This window comes from Tursiops truncatus, chromosome 9, assembly GCF_011762595.2.
Source record: "Tursiops truncatus isolate mTurTru1 chromosome 9, mTurTru1.mat.Y, whole genome shotgun sequence".
Taxonomy (NCBI): domain Eukaryota; kingdom Metazoa; phylum Chordata; class Mammalia; order Artiodactyla; family Delphinidae; genus Tursiops; species Tursiops truncatus.
In genome coordinates, this window is record NC_047042.1 from 78,264,562 (window position 1) to 78,280,164 (window position 15,603).

The 15,603-nt window shown below is 36.9% G+C and overlaps 1 protein-coding gene and 1 long non-coding RNA gene across 2 annotated transcripts in view; one reads left to right on the top strand and one right to left on the bottom strand.

Moving 5' to 3' along the window:
* LOC141279567 (uncharacterized) overlaps window positions 1-15,603 on the top strand; it is a 60,184-nt gene that overhangs the window by 44,435 nt on the left and 146 nt on the right. The window contains exon 2 of the long non-coding RNA XR_012334055.1: window positions 15,482-15,533. This is a non-coding gene — a long non-coding RNA (uncharacterized lncRNA). The remainder of the gene's footprint in view (window positions 1-15,481; window positions 15,534-15,603) is intronic.
* Window positions 1-15,603, bottom strand: part of IQUB (IQ motif and ubiquitin domain containing) — a 125,799-nt gene that overhangs the window by 43,290 nt on the left and 66,906 nt on the right. The gene's annotated exons all lie outside the window — the stretch shown is intronic.

A 15,603-nucleotide genomic window follows, 5' to 3' on the forward strand; every position in this document is an offset into this window, starting at 1 on the left:
GAAGCACGTGCCAAGACAGAATTAGATAGGCAAGAGACTTACTAGGAAAAAGTCCTATGGAGAAAAAGGAGAAAGGAGCTGGGGTTGGCAGGATAGCCTTTAGACTACAATGCAGTTCTGACATCTACAAAAAGAGAAATTGCTACTGTATCAGTTTCACCTTGGAAACTGGAAAGAGCATCATTCCCACCCTTGCAACAAAGAAAAGCTAGAAAAATGTCAAATTAACAAGTTTCCTTTAACCAATCAGACAACCGAGGGCACAAGGCAAACAAATGACCAGAAATCTGCGGACAGGGGCTTGCAGGGAGAAGCAGTTGCTTATCTATGGTGGATGCTGTCAGATACCACAGATACCAGTAAAGAGTCAGCTGAATAAAGTTAATAAATTACAAAGGGATGAATGTAGGCCAGTATGACAGTGTGAAGCTCCTGAAGACCAGATATCCAGAGATAAAAGGTGTTCATATTTCTTGCACGCTTTTCCTCCAAAAACTTCACAAGGCACTCACTGAAATGATTGGGAAGAATCTAGAGAAAGTTCCCTTGTGGTACAGTTTTGGAGAGGAATCAACAACCACCTCTGAAGAACTCTGACTATACAGTTCAGATGTTACCCATCTCCTGAGCCTATCCAAATTCTGGTCTGGTTTGTGTTTATTGTAGACCTAAAATTCTGGAAATGCAAGCACCACAGAGATTATCTGGGCCAAATAGTTCACTGTAAAGTTGAAGAAATTAAGTTACCTATCCAAAGTTAAATACATAGCACAATGCAGCATCAGAACTAAAGCCCAAGTCTCCTCAAATGTCCCATAGTACCTTTCAATAACACTTTCTTATTCTTTAGCTGTGGTATGCATATACATTCCAGCCTAAACGACACATATGGGAACACTATAAAATCTTAAGTTAGATTTCCTGTTCAACCTTCGGAATTAGCCACATTACTCTAGCTAATGTGTGTGTAAATGAGACAAACATACTGTGGATAATATTAAAGTCAGAAATGCTAATTGGCATTTCTGCTTTGTACAGGTGAAACGGGGCTGCATTACTCTACCTGAGTAACGTTGGCAAATGAAAATACAGACCGTTGCACAGAGTGTATTATTTAGTTTCCTGATTGGCACCCCTTCCCAGGGATATGATCAATCTCTTTCATTAAATATGAACTCACTTATAATGCATCATCAGAACAATTCAGAGAACAGAAAAAGAAAGCGAGAGAGAAAAGAGAAAACTCAGATTGATTTGATATTAACAGTTGAAAACATTCAACATCTGGATTTCATACATGAGTAAACTACTAAAATAAATTTAGTTTGAATGAACACTCATTTCTTAGATTGAGTAGTTTTAAAAACCTAATAAATTCAGTCGATCTGATATACTCATATATTATTTTAGAGGAAGTAATTTTTATGCCCAAAGTCAAATTATGGACTACACATATAATTGCATATGAATAAAAACCTGCCTCAAATTTTTCTTCTCAGAAATGTGCCTTTAGGTTATATGAATCTGAGTAATATTATATGCACAGTCAAATATATAAAAGACATGTGAATGAATATTTACCTTCAAAAATATAGATTTTATTCAAAGAATAGCACTTGACTATTTTGCATTTCTATAAAATAAAATTATATTGCAATTATAACATATTACATTTGTCGAATATAGCTAAAGCACTGCCTAGAGGGAAATTTATAGGATGAAATGTTTCTATGAGGAAAGAAAAGAGGTTTCAAATCAATTCACTAAGTTTCACTTGAAGATTAGGAAAAGATAAGTATTAACCCCCCCAAAAAATAGAAACTATGACTTAATAAAAGAGCAGGTATTAATGAAATATATAGCAATCAGTAGAGAAAATTAAAGTACCAATAAAAGAAGGCAGAAAAGATATTATTTTCAACAAATGGTACAAGAACAACTAGATATCCTCCATATTAAAAAAAAGAAACTTTAGAACCAGAGTAATTTCCAGCTACTGGCCTATTGCATTTGAGTTACATCGTTCAAACTTTTGACATTATGCACAGGATCATTGATCTTTATATACAGATTGCAAGTGTTTTAAATAGAGTTTAAAAAGAAATTATGGAGAAAAATACCAGTTCATTAAGAGTTTTACCATGTGTTATTCAGGAGTGTTAATGTTCTGGGGAGGGGGCCTGAGGGGGGATAGAGAAAGTGAAGGAAGAGAGAAAAGTATTGCATATGTAGATTTAGTATTCAATAGAAATTGTTATGAATATTTAAGTTGTATTACTATTTGAATATTTTTCATCACAGGCATGAGTTAATTTTATATAAAATAAATTTTCTTTGTAATTTCAAAAAAAATTGAAAACCAAAAAAATTAAAAAGCTGATTCACTTTGTTATACAGCAGAAACACAAGGTTGTAGAGCAATTATACTCCAATAAAGATGTAAAAAAATTTTTTTTAATTAAAAAAAGAAACTTTAATCAATTCTTATCTCACATAATGTACAGAAATTATTCAAGATGGATCAAGGACTTAAATGTAAAGCTTAAACTACAAAGTAGAAGGAAATAATATCTGCTCAACTTTGGTGAAGGTAAACTCTTCTTAGAGAGGAAACAAAAAGCATAGACCACCAGAGAAACAATTGATTAATTGGACTTTAACAAGTTAAAAACTGTTACTCATGAAAAGACACCATTAATAAAATTAAACAGAGAGCCAGGGACTAGGAGAAAATATCTACAATACATGTATCTAACAAAGGACCTGTATCCAGAATTTATAAAAAACATTTACACCTAAATAATAAGAAAAACAATCCAATTAAAGAATGGGCAAAACACTTGAAAAAACATTCCAACAGAATGCATAAGAATGATCAATATGAACATGATAACTGCTCAACATCATTAGTCATCAGGAAAGTACAAATTAAAATTACAATGAGATGCCACTTATATCCACCGAAATGACAAAAAGGCCTACACCACCAACTGCTGGTGAGGATGCAGAGCAAAGAAAATTCTTGTACGCTGTTGGGGGGTGGGGGTATAAAATAATACAACCAATTCTGGAAAACAGTTTAGCATTTTCTGCTAAAGTCAGAGATATACCTAGCCTACAACCCAACAATTTCAGTTCTAGATATTTACTCAATAGCAATAAAAGCATGTCTGTTAAAAGGCTTGATAAAAGAAAGTTTATAGGAGCTTATTTATAATAGTCAAAAAAACTGGAAACAATCCAAATAAAATATCACTCAACAGTAAATATCAACAAACTGCTGAGACATCCAACAACATCAGTGAATCTTGAAAATGTTATATTGAGCAAAAGAAGCTAAGCACAAGAGTCCTTTATAAAACTCAAGAACTGGCAATGCTAATGTTTGATCATTGAAATCAGACTTGTGATTATCTATGGTGGGTAGGAACTGACTATAATGGGTCACAAAAGTACCTTCTAAGGTAATGTAAATGACTTATAACTTGATTGTCATGTTGGTTATACAGGTGTATACATTTTTTGAAATCCATTGAATTATACATTTAGGATCTACACATTTCGCTATTTACAAATTTTACCTCAACAATAAAATGATGCAATAAAAAATTAATTCCTTATGTACACTTCAGTCACTGCAAATAAAAACTGTAAATAATTATAGGTATATTGGGGGATTTGGCATCCTTTTTATGAGTCAGACATTGCCAGATTTATGTCTTATAAAATATAGTTTTTATTAAAAGAATAACTCGACTATTTTTGCTAGTTCTTATTCATAGCATTTTATTCATAGCATTCTGTATTGATGTTTTTAAAACAAAGCATTGTTATGATGTGTCAAATACCTACGGCCACTTTCCTTCTCCACATTTCCATAACTCATGGAGGGAGACTGAACAGTATGTGGCATTTTGGCTTACACAATAAAGTTTATCCTTAAGAGCTATTCACAGGGAAAAGATGGTTTAAAAGGCAGATCACGATGAGCTAGGTCAAATAATACCATAATTAAAAAGCTGGAAAAAAAATAGCAGACTACATTTGTGCTAAAAATAGTTAATATCACTGGAATTTTGTCCAAAGAAAACAATTACAAAAATATATTGTTAATATAAAACAGCTGGAGATTTTGTTTAGCAAATAAGAATTTTTTATTCTTTATTAGAAAGCAACTTAAAAATTTTTTTCAACTCAAGGGTCTTTTCCTGGCTACTTGCTGTGCATAGTAGAAATTAGTTTCTTACTCACACTGGGAAACCAACTCCAGCTGGTTTTATTCATATCGATTTAAAAACAGGTAAGGAGAATAGAGCTATCACAATATATAATTTTTTATCCTAATAATTGATATTTTTAAAACTTTCACATTGTTAGAGAGTATTTGTAAACTAATAAAGCCTAAAAAGTTTAAGACCACATACAGTTCTTTGTTTCAAAGCCTCCTGAAGCTTGAGAGAATTACTGGCTTTACAAATTAGAAAAGAGAGAATTAGTGAGTTGTCTTCCTAAAATTGCCCAGCTGCCTCTAATTTGGGAAAGATAAATGCAGGTTAGGAAGACCATTGGAAGCTGCCAAACACAAGCATTAGCAGGAAGCCAAGCTGAGTGGGAGGAGAGAGACAGCAATCCATCTGCAGATAAAGCTCTTGTGAAGTTGGGGAAGTATTTTTCTGAGGAAGTGCCCCGGAAAGTTCATAATAATTTCTTGAACGCTTGTAAAATTCATAGCAGCAAGGTATCAGCAGTAGCTGTTCACACTTTATACACCTGAAACCTTCACCTCCAGAAAGTAGAGTTCTGTCTCTTTCGAATCGTTTTCATGTACATTAAAAGGAAACAGTGGGAATAAGGGATCACACTTGGACCAAATTAGGATACAACGGCTTTGGATGAATCCCCACAGTACGTGAATAACCACGTAGGGCACCAAGAAGATGACCGGTCATTGAAGGGTAAACCTAATTCTGTGTGTCTTCTATCAACATACTGCATATGAAATAATAAAAGAAAGATTATACTGGTTTATAAAACACTTAAAGCAAAGAAACACTAATCCTTCATTAAACATTTAACACTTCCTGTGTCCCATATATTTTATGTACACACTTTAATTTTTAACAATCCTGCAGCTGAAATAATGCCAACTTCACTTTACAGATGAGGAGACACAGAAAGACTGCAATTATTTGTCTGTCTGTCTACATGGGTTCCTTGAGGGCAGGAATAGTATTTTACCTGACATATGGCCCCAAGGCATAATAACTAGTCCATATTAAACTCAAGAAGTATGTGTTGAATAAATGAGTAAATGACTGAATGAGGTACAGTTGGGCTGACCTTGCAAAATACATAGGATTGGAATAAGCAGAAGCAGGGGAGTGAAGGTGGAAAAGAAAACCAGGAGGAATATCCGGCATGTGAACATGCATTTTATCAAAGAGGGATAGGCTTATAAGTACAGATGATAACAATTTCAAGAGCTATTAGGAAAGAATAACAGAATTTCCTTCTTTCAATTACTTGTTCTTGTACCTAAGTCAATTCACAAATCCCATACTGATGTAAAACACCAAACTTCAGTGTATCATTCTGTTGGAGTCAGAAAAAACACAGACTTCTGACTTATATAAAACTTTATACTCTGTTCAAATCGATTTGTGCGTGCATCCCCTATATTCGTCTTCACGTCAAGTCACTTGAATCAGCAATGATTAAACATTGCTGAATTCTGTTTTGATACACTCTTAATTTCAGTTTCGACACGATGTAAAAATGTCAACTCTCTAGAATCTGAGAACAATCACTCTTCGCATGTATTTGTTAAGATTATAATTCAATTCTGCATTGTGTATGGGAGAGAAGAAATTAAAATTCAGTTTACATTTCACAAACATCTTGCAACAGCTGTCCACAAGATCCTATGAAAAGCAGACTCTGACTCTCGGTCATTATCACAAACTGTTCATATTTGAAAGATTCATAGTTTAGTATGTACTTTCCTTTCCTGATTACATAAATATGCACATTTATGGGAACTTAATGGAAATATTTCCTCCTGAATCATTAAGGTTGAAAATTCAGTATAGGTATATGTTTTTTAACATTCATTGATAACATTTTAATCTATTTTTATGTGTATTAGATTTTGTTTACTGTAAGAAATGTTCTTTAAAATCTGCAGTGCATTAAATTTAAGTTGGTAAAAGGATTATCAGAGTTCTCTCCAAGTCAAGAGCATCCAGGGGACTTCTAGTTCCCAATCCAGCAAGTAAAAGCTTAGAAGTCACCACTTCGCCCTAACAAGTAAAAAGCTAAACAAACTGAAAAAGCAACAACTCTTCTTAGATCTGTAAGAGAAGTGAGGTCACAGGACGAACCTCTACCCCCAATATTGGAGAGAAAGACAGGCAAATACAGAGAATCACAACCTATTGGAGCAGAAACCTCCATGGGAACCAGTGCCAGGGTAGGGACCCTGAACTGTAATTGATGAATTGCTAGAGGCTCAGTGTGGACAAGTCTGAGAGAGAGAAAAATCCAGGGGAATCCAGGCATCAGAGATCTCCACATTTTGTAAGTTTTATTTCCTGGAGCTCTCTAAGATTCTCACAGTGAAGATTAGAGAAAAATCCCCTCATGCTTAGGGGGAATGGGGAAATTAATCATTTCAAAATATGCCAGATTATTCAGTTCTTTTGAACAAGCTCTGCCCTCAGGAGAAACTATTTAACCAGAGACAAACCTACTGGGACTTTATCAGTGCCTAATGGACCCGGGAGAAGGGAAATCCCCAACTCCAGCTCACTCTAGCCCATCCTGTCCCACTAAGTGGGAAAGAAAAATGAAAACAAAAACCAAGAAGTACATGTGAAGTTCACAATCCAGACTCACTAAAAGACTGACACTCACAGGACTACAGAACCCTTCCCCTCCCCCTACATCTTACCACCACTACTAAAGTCCTATATTACAGCAGTTCCTTTTACCCAGTTAATGACCCATTATTAAAAAAAAAAATTACAATATATACTAAAAGACAAACAACACAGTTTGAAGAAACAGAGCAAGCATCAAAGCCAGATCCAGATATGGCAGAGATATTGGAATTATCAGACCAGAAACTTAAAACAGCTATGATTAATATGCTAAGGGTTCTAATGGATAAAGTAGGCAAGGATGCATGAACAGATGGGCAATGTAAGCAGAGAGATGGAAATCCTAAGAGAGAACCAAAAAGAAATGCTAGAGATCAAAAACACTGTAATAAGTGCAGATAAAATGAAAACTTATGTTTTTCTTATTCTTAATTAATCTAAAAGATAAATTCATTCAAAATCATAGCAAAAATGTATTCGACTATATATACACTCATGTATACTTATATATAAGTGAAACAAATGACAGCAATGATACAAGGGATGGGAGGGAGGAATCAGGATTGTTTTGTTGTTATAAGGTACTGGTACTACCTAGGAAGTGGTATAGTGGTATTTGAAAGTGGACTCAGATTAGTTGTAAAGGTATGTTGCAAACTCTAGGGTAACCATTAAGTAACACTTAAAAAAAAAAAGGCATAACTCATGAGACCATGAGAAAATTAGTAAATATAATAAAGAGAGGAGAGACAATAGATTCACATAAAATACTCAGTTAAAACCAAAAACGACAGAAAAAGAATGGAAGAAAAGAGTAGAAACAAAGAACATGGGTAACAAATATGAGAGATATTACTACAACTATATCAACAATCACTTTGAAAGTCACTGGTTTAAATGCACCAATTACAACAGAGATTATCAAAGTGTATCATAAAACAATACGCACCTATATGTTGCCTACATAAAACTCACTTTAAATATAAAGACAATTTTTATACAGATTAAAAGTAAATGATTGGAAGGAGATATTCTATGCTAATACTAATCAAAAGAAAACATGAGTAGCTATATTAATTTTAAATCAAGCAGATATCAGAACAAGGAAAGTTACCAGGGATAAAGAGTGGCATTACATAATGATAAAGGGGTCAATGCTCCAAGAGGACATAACAATCCTTAATGTGTTATGCACCTAACAACAGAGCCTCAAACTGCATGAGGCAAAAACTGATAGAACTGCAAGGAGAAATAGATGAATCCACTTTTATAGTTGGAGACTTCAACATCCCTCTATTAGAAATAGATCCAATAGGCAGAAAATCAGTAAGGACATAGTTGAATTCAACAACACTTTCAATTAACCGAATATAATGGATATCTACAGACTACATACTCCAACGTGATACACATTTTTCTCAAGCCAAGAGCATCCAGTACTTTATTTTTGACTAAACTTTTTTGGTTCTCCCTCAGAAAGTCTTTCTTTTAAAAATATATTATGATTCTATGAAATATACTGTGTGATAGTTTTTAAAGTCCAAAATGAAATTTCATAATGCCTGTTATGGAATGACACATTATTCCTATAAAGCAACATGGTGTATTGCATCTATAAGGGTACCATAGCACACTACCTGGAGTATAAGTTGGAGTGGCAAGGGAGTCTTATTGTGAGACCTAACAAGAATAAAATAATCTTATATCCAAAAAAATGTGGAAAATGTTTCTTCTCAACCAGGTATTGGTAGCTCTCAACCTGTGGAAAGGAAAAATTATGACCAGTTCACTTAGAACGACACACTAACTTAACCATTTGGGCTCTCTAAAGAATTGCTTTGTGAGTCTCAAAATCCAATTCACTGTGAATATTACTACGAATATTACTGTGTTCCCTGGAGAGATTCCTCCCTGTGCATAGAAGTCTACACACTCATTGAGTCCAAGGTTGAAAGGATGTGCATAGGTTATGTAGTATAATAGTGAAACAGGACACACTCAGCCTTATCCTTTTGTTCCTAGTCCTGTGCATTCTTAAGATAAGACAGCAGCATCCATTAACCAGCTCTACCCATTGTTTCCCAGTCTATGCATTCTGGCTGTGAGGGAGACACCACTTATTGGCCAAGGATTTAAAGCATGTGCTGTATCCTGTAGGACAGCGCTCCAACTTCTCAGGGTGTTGTCACCCAGATGGTGCCCTAACTGACCCTTTAGTAGGCCATGCCAGAGTTTTATCAAGTCAGGTATTTCTGGGTAATAGAGACATGGTAAGATTGGTGAATTCTGTGAGCATGACCTATTGTCTCACTTCTGCCTCTGTAAAGCAAGTTCCTTGATTGAAGGTAATATAATACATGATACCACAGATGTCACATCTGTAACCAGAGCTGCAATTGGCATCATCATCTGATTATCTTTTTTTTTTAAATTTATTTATTTTTGGCTGTGTTGGGACTTTGCTGCCGCACACGGGCCTTCTCTAGTTGCGGTGAGTGGGGGCTACTCTTCATTGCAGTGTGTGGGCTTCTCATTGCGATGGCTTCTCATCGCGGAGCACAGGCTCTAGGCGCGCGGGCTTCAGTAGTTGCCGCATGCAGGCTCAGTAGTTGTGGCTCACGGGCTCTAGAGCACAGGCTCAGTAGTTGTGGCACACAGGCTTAGTTGCTCCTTGGCATGTGGGATCTTCCCAGACTAGGGATCAAACCCGTGTCCCCTGGACTGAGGGGGATTCTCAACCACTGCGTCACCAGGGAAGCCCCATCATCTGATTATCTTTATGATAATCCACAGCTTTTCTTTAAGATCTGGATAGGATTTGCACCAGCCCAAAGCATAATTAAATGGGACTGTGGTAGGAATCCTAACCTTCCAAGTATTTGGTGGCATCAATTCCCCCATCGATGCAGTATTGGTTTTGGTTTACTTTTTCTGGGGGAAAGGAGAGATCTGGAGGACAGTTTCAGGGACTTTCACTTGGCCCTTTCTATTATAATAATCCTCACTGCACAAATGAGGAAACATATGGGAGAATCCTGCTAGTTACTAAGCACATGCATTTCCACTTTATATTCTAACCTTGGGGAAATGAGCACAGGATGGTTCTGTGGTTGCCAGGCACTCATTGCTGAATTGATTTGGGGCAGGAACCAGCTTACTGCCTAGCCGTCACAGACTCCCAGTAAGCCACACTGATGTTTTGAATCTCTGGAGATCAGAGTCATCTCAGAGCCAGTATCTAAGAGCACTTAGAAGGTCTGGGTATTTGTTTCCTCCTGCGCACTGTCAATGAGATAGGTCCCACTGGAGAAGGCTTGGAGGAACATACACAGTAAACACACGTTTGTGGAAGAGTCATTCTTTAAAGAGAGCCAGTCTCTCCCCACATAAAGAGTCTGTGGGTCTGTGTTAAATTAATTAAACAAGAAAGCCATTAGACTGAGGGAGCTCTAATGCCATGGCAGCAGCGTACATAAGGAAACCAAAAATCTAAGCCTGTAAATGTCTCAGGGTTATGAAATCAAAATGCTAAGGACAACCAATCACAAAGACCCAACTAGGCTTTAAGTTATAGCCAATCAAATAATTTCTGTTCTCCAATTGGAAAAGAAGTAAAACTCTCACTGTTTGCAGATGACATGATACTATACATAGAGAATCCTAAAGATGCTACCAGAAAACTTCTAGAGCTAATCAATGAATTTGGTAAAGTAGCAGGATACAAAAGTAATGCACAGAAATCTCTTGCATTCCTATACACTAATGATGAAGAATCTGAAAGAGAAGGAAACACTCTCATTTACCATTGCAACAAAAAGAATAAAATACCTAGGAATAAACCTACCTAAGGAGACAAAAGACCTGTATACAGAAAACTACAAGACACTGATGACAGAAATTAAAGATGATATAAACAGATGGAGAGATATACCATGTTCTCGGATTGGAGGAATCAACATCGTGAAAATGACTATACTACCCAAAGCAATCTACAGATTCAATTCAATCCCTATCAAACTACCAATGGCATTTTTCACAGAACTAGAACAAAAAATTGCATAATTTGTATGGAAACACAAAAGACCCCGAATAGCCAAAGCAATCTTCAGAAAGAAAAACGGAGTTGGAGGAATCAGGCTCACTGACTTCAGACTATACTACAAAGCTACAGTAATCAAGACAGTATGGTACTGGCACAAAAACAGAAATATAGATCAATGGAACAGGATAGAAAGCCCAGAGATAAACCCATGTACATATGGTCACCTTATCTTTGATAAAGGAGGCAAGAATATACAATGGAGAAAAGACAGCCTCTTCAATAAGTGGTGCTGGGAAAACTGGACAGCTACATGTAAAAGAATGAAATTAGAACACTCCCTAACACCATACACAGAAATAAACTCAAAATGGATTAAAGACCTAAATGTAAGGCCAGACACTATAAAACTCTCAGAGGAAAACATAGGAAGAACACTCCATGACATAAATCACAGCAAGATCCTTTTTGACCTCCTACAGAAATGGAAATAAAGACAAAAATAAAGAAATGGGACCTAATGAAACTTAAAATCTTTTTCACAGCAAAGGAAACCATAAACAAGACAAAAAGACAACCCTCAGAATGGGAGAAAATATTTGCAAAGGAAGCAACTGACAAAGGAATAATCTCCAAAATTTACAAGCAGCTCATGTAGCTCAATATCAAAAAAACAAACAACCCAATCCAAAAATGGGCAGAAGACCTAAATAGACATTTCTCCAAAGAAGATATACAGATTGCCAACAAACACATGAAAAGATGCTCAACATCACTAATCATTAGAGAAATGCAAATCAAAACTACAATGAGGTATCACGTCACACCGGTCAGAATGGCCATCGTCAAAAAATCTACAAACAGTAAATGCTGGAGAGGGTGTGGAGAAAAGGGAACCCTCTTGCACTGTTGGTGGGAATGTGAATTGGTTCAGCCACTATGGAGAACAGTATGGAGGTTCCTTAAAAAACTACAAATAGAACTACCATATGACCCAGCAATCCCACTACTGGGCATATACCCTGAGAAAACCAAAATCCAAAAAGAGTCATGTACCAAAATGTTCCTTGCAGCTCTATTTACAATAGCCCGGAGATGGAAACAACCTAAGTGCCCATCATCGGATGAATGGATAAAGAAGATGTGGCACATATATACAATGGAATATTACTCAGCCATAAAAAGAAACGAAATTGAGTTATTTGTAGTGAGGTGGATGGACCTAGAGATTGTCATACAGGGTAAAGTAAGTCAGAAGGAGAAAAACAAATACCGTATGCTAACACATATATATGGAACCTAAAAAAATAATTTTAAAAACTGGTCCTGAAGAACCTAGGGGCAGGACCGGAATAAAGCGCAGACGTAGAGAATGGACTTGAGGACACGGAGAGGGGGCCAGGGTAAGCTAGGACAAAGTGAGAGAGTGGCATGGACACATATACACTACCAAATGTAAAATAGATAGCTAGTGGGAAGCAGCCGCATAGCACAGGGAGATCACCTCGGTGCTTTGTGACCACCTAGAGGGGTGGGACAGGGAGGGTGGGAGGGAGACGCATGAGGGAGGAGATATGGGGATATATGTATATGTATAGCTGATTCACTTTGTTATAAAGCAGAAACTAACACACCATTGTAAAGCAATTATACTCCAATAAAGATGTTAAAATAATAATTTCTGTTCTTTGTTTCCACACTTTCTCAATATAAATCTTTCCCCTGGTTCCTTTTGGCAGAACGCCCCTAACCACTTAAGGTTTGACACGGCCCAATTCAAAGAGATTGTACTCAAATAAACTCTTAAAATGTTTAATATGCCTCTATATTTTAACATCTGTGAAATAGCTTAAGTTTGAGAACTCTGGTAAAAGACCAAGATTCCTCACTACCATACTTTAATTATTTTTCTGACCTTCGGAACTGGAATTTTTCTGCTCATATAGAACCATACTGCTATAGTGGATTGAAAGGTGGCTCCTAAAAAGATATATCCATGTCCCAGTACATGGACCTGGTACATGTGACCTTATGTGAACAAAGAATATTTCCAGATGTGATTGCATGAAGGATCTCTAGATGAAATCATCCTGGATTACCCAGGTAGGCCCTTAACCCAATGATGAGTGTCGACATAGAGACAGAAGAAAAGACACAGACACACATAGAGGAGGAGGCCCAGTGACCACAGAGGCAGAAATTGGAGTGATGCAGCCAAAGCAGCCGAAGAATGCCTGGAGCCAGCAGAAGCTAGAAGAGCAATGAGGAATTCTCCCATAGGACATGCCGAGGGAATGAGGCTCCGCTGAACCTTGATTTTAGACTTCTGGCCTCCAGAACTGTGGGAGAAGAGATCCCTGTTGTTTTAAACCATGCAATCTGTGGTTATTTGTTACAGCCTCTAAAAAACTAATACAGCAGTCCATTTCATGCCCATGGATCTGATCATCAATTAACCATTGTTATAAATCCCTGCAGGAACAAACCACTCTGCCCCTAGGGTTCTTATTATAACTGCCCACTTTTTTCTGATGCTTAAGTTTCAGCCTCACTTCTAGCACTGGGGATTGCATTATTCCCATTAAACCAGCCTGTCAAATTCCACTGCAGCCACCACTGTCATCTCCAGCTTACAGGGAACAGTCACCACAGAGTTTTTCAAGGATCATAATCCACTTACGATCGCATTTTTTAATGTCTTGGTGAAGACCCTCTTGTGGAGTATAGACACCTTTAAGAGGCATCTGAGAAAGTTGCACATAACAGATCCACTCCAACAACCCATCTTCCTAATATTTTCCAGGGGGAGTCCTGGCATTTCAAGCTCACTGATATAGGTCACTTTTGAGTTTAGGCTCCAGTTAACACATATAGCAATTCTCAGGGCCTCAAGCCAACACATTAAATCTTGAATTCTAGGCAAGAACATCAATTTGGCTTGATATAATCTTTTGTTTTACCCTTTTTAGTCTAACATCCTTACAATAAATTCTTATATATACTCCCCTGAATCTAAGTAAAAATTGACACACTCCTGAAACTCTTTCAGTATATAGGCTAACTCATACCAGACCATACATTGTTCTTCCTCACCAGTATCCTTACCTAAGCATGAGATCTAACCTGGGTGCACATCTAATTGACAAGACAACACTACACACATTACAATCAGGCTTCAGACTTAATCCTTAGCCACGTATTCCCTGTATATGCAGGAGATAATTTCTTTAGAGCTGACTTAAGGGCTTTCTGAATTTCTGTCTGGGTCTGTATTGGACATTTAAGGCTTTCAATATATCCATTTCTTTATGGACTCCCTCTAGTGTAAGAATACCCATTTTATGCCACAATCTTTGTCATCAAACTGACTAATTGCATTTCATCTCCCTAAGCTTATCGGCCATCCTGCACCCCGTTCCATGCCTCCACTGGCGAAGTTTTGAGTAATCATGATGCTACCACACACTGCATATTACCAGTGTCCCATTTCCTATATGGAGGGTACCCACATGCTCTTCAAACATGTAAGCAGCCCGAGCCTAGGATTACATCTTAAAGTCCATTTACTGGGACCACTCTTGGTACCAATTACTGCTTTGTTCATGGTCCAGCAGAACCTGTTGGCAGATTCAAACTGGCTAATTTGAGAAGTATTTAGTAAAAGGACTGTTTACAAAGGAGATGACATTGTTTAAGGAAATCAAAAAGAAAAAGTGAAGCACCTTAACCCAGCTACAAAAGAAAGCCATTATCACCCATAAGCTGAAGAAGTAAAGAGAAGGAATGAGCCCCAGAACTCAAAGAGAGTTGAAGAGTAGGAGGGATGACCGTCCAACCACAGCTGTGGTCTTAGGCAGATAAAAGCAGTCACTTGACAACAACAGACCAAAAGGCAGATGGGAGAAGCCAGGGTAATAAATATCTCAACCTCTTTCTCTCAGACCTCAAATTTCCTGCTGATGCTTCCTATTGACCAAACCCACCTGAGGAATATTGTGCACTCATTGATGCACTGCATAAATATCAGCCTCCAAGGGCACAAAGATGAGAAGAGAAGGGGGGAAGGTAGAACTGAAGAAGCACATGAAGAATATCCGGGAAAAACCATATGCTTTTATCTTTTATTACACTTTTTGGATTTGGTTTGCAGTCAAATGCTCTACCACTGAGCTATCCCCCTTATTTGCTAATATTTTGTTTAGGATTTTTGCATCTATATTCATAGTGAAATTGGCCTATCATTTTCTTTCTTGTACTATCCTTGTCAAATTTTGATATCAAGGATATGCTAGCCTCATGAATTGGGGAGCATTCATTCTTTTTCTATTTATTAGAAGAAGAATATCTAGTTAGTAGAATCAGAATCTTTCATTCCTTTAATGCTCAAAAGTGACACAAGATCATTTTAATTGCGTTACATTGGACAAAGCATGCTACATAATCCTGCCTCACTTCAAGAGGATGGAGAATTGCAATCAATCACCCAGTGTTCCTGGAAAGAGAAGAGAAACAGCATTTTGTACCTCTTGACTCATTTCCCTTTTTTTTGTTTTCCATTTCTAAGGTTATCTGTATCAAGAACTGTGAAGTATCTGAAATGCTGTCCTAATTGCAAGGTAACAAGTTTGGTGCCACAAGTTCATAAATGATAGTAAAAGACATGAGACTCCTGGGTCAGAGATAAAG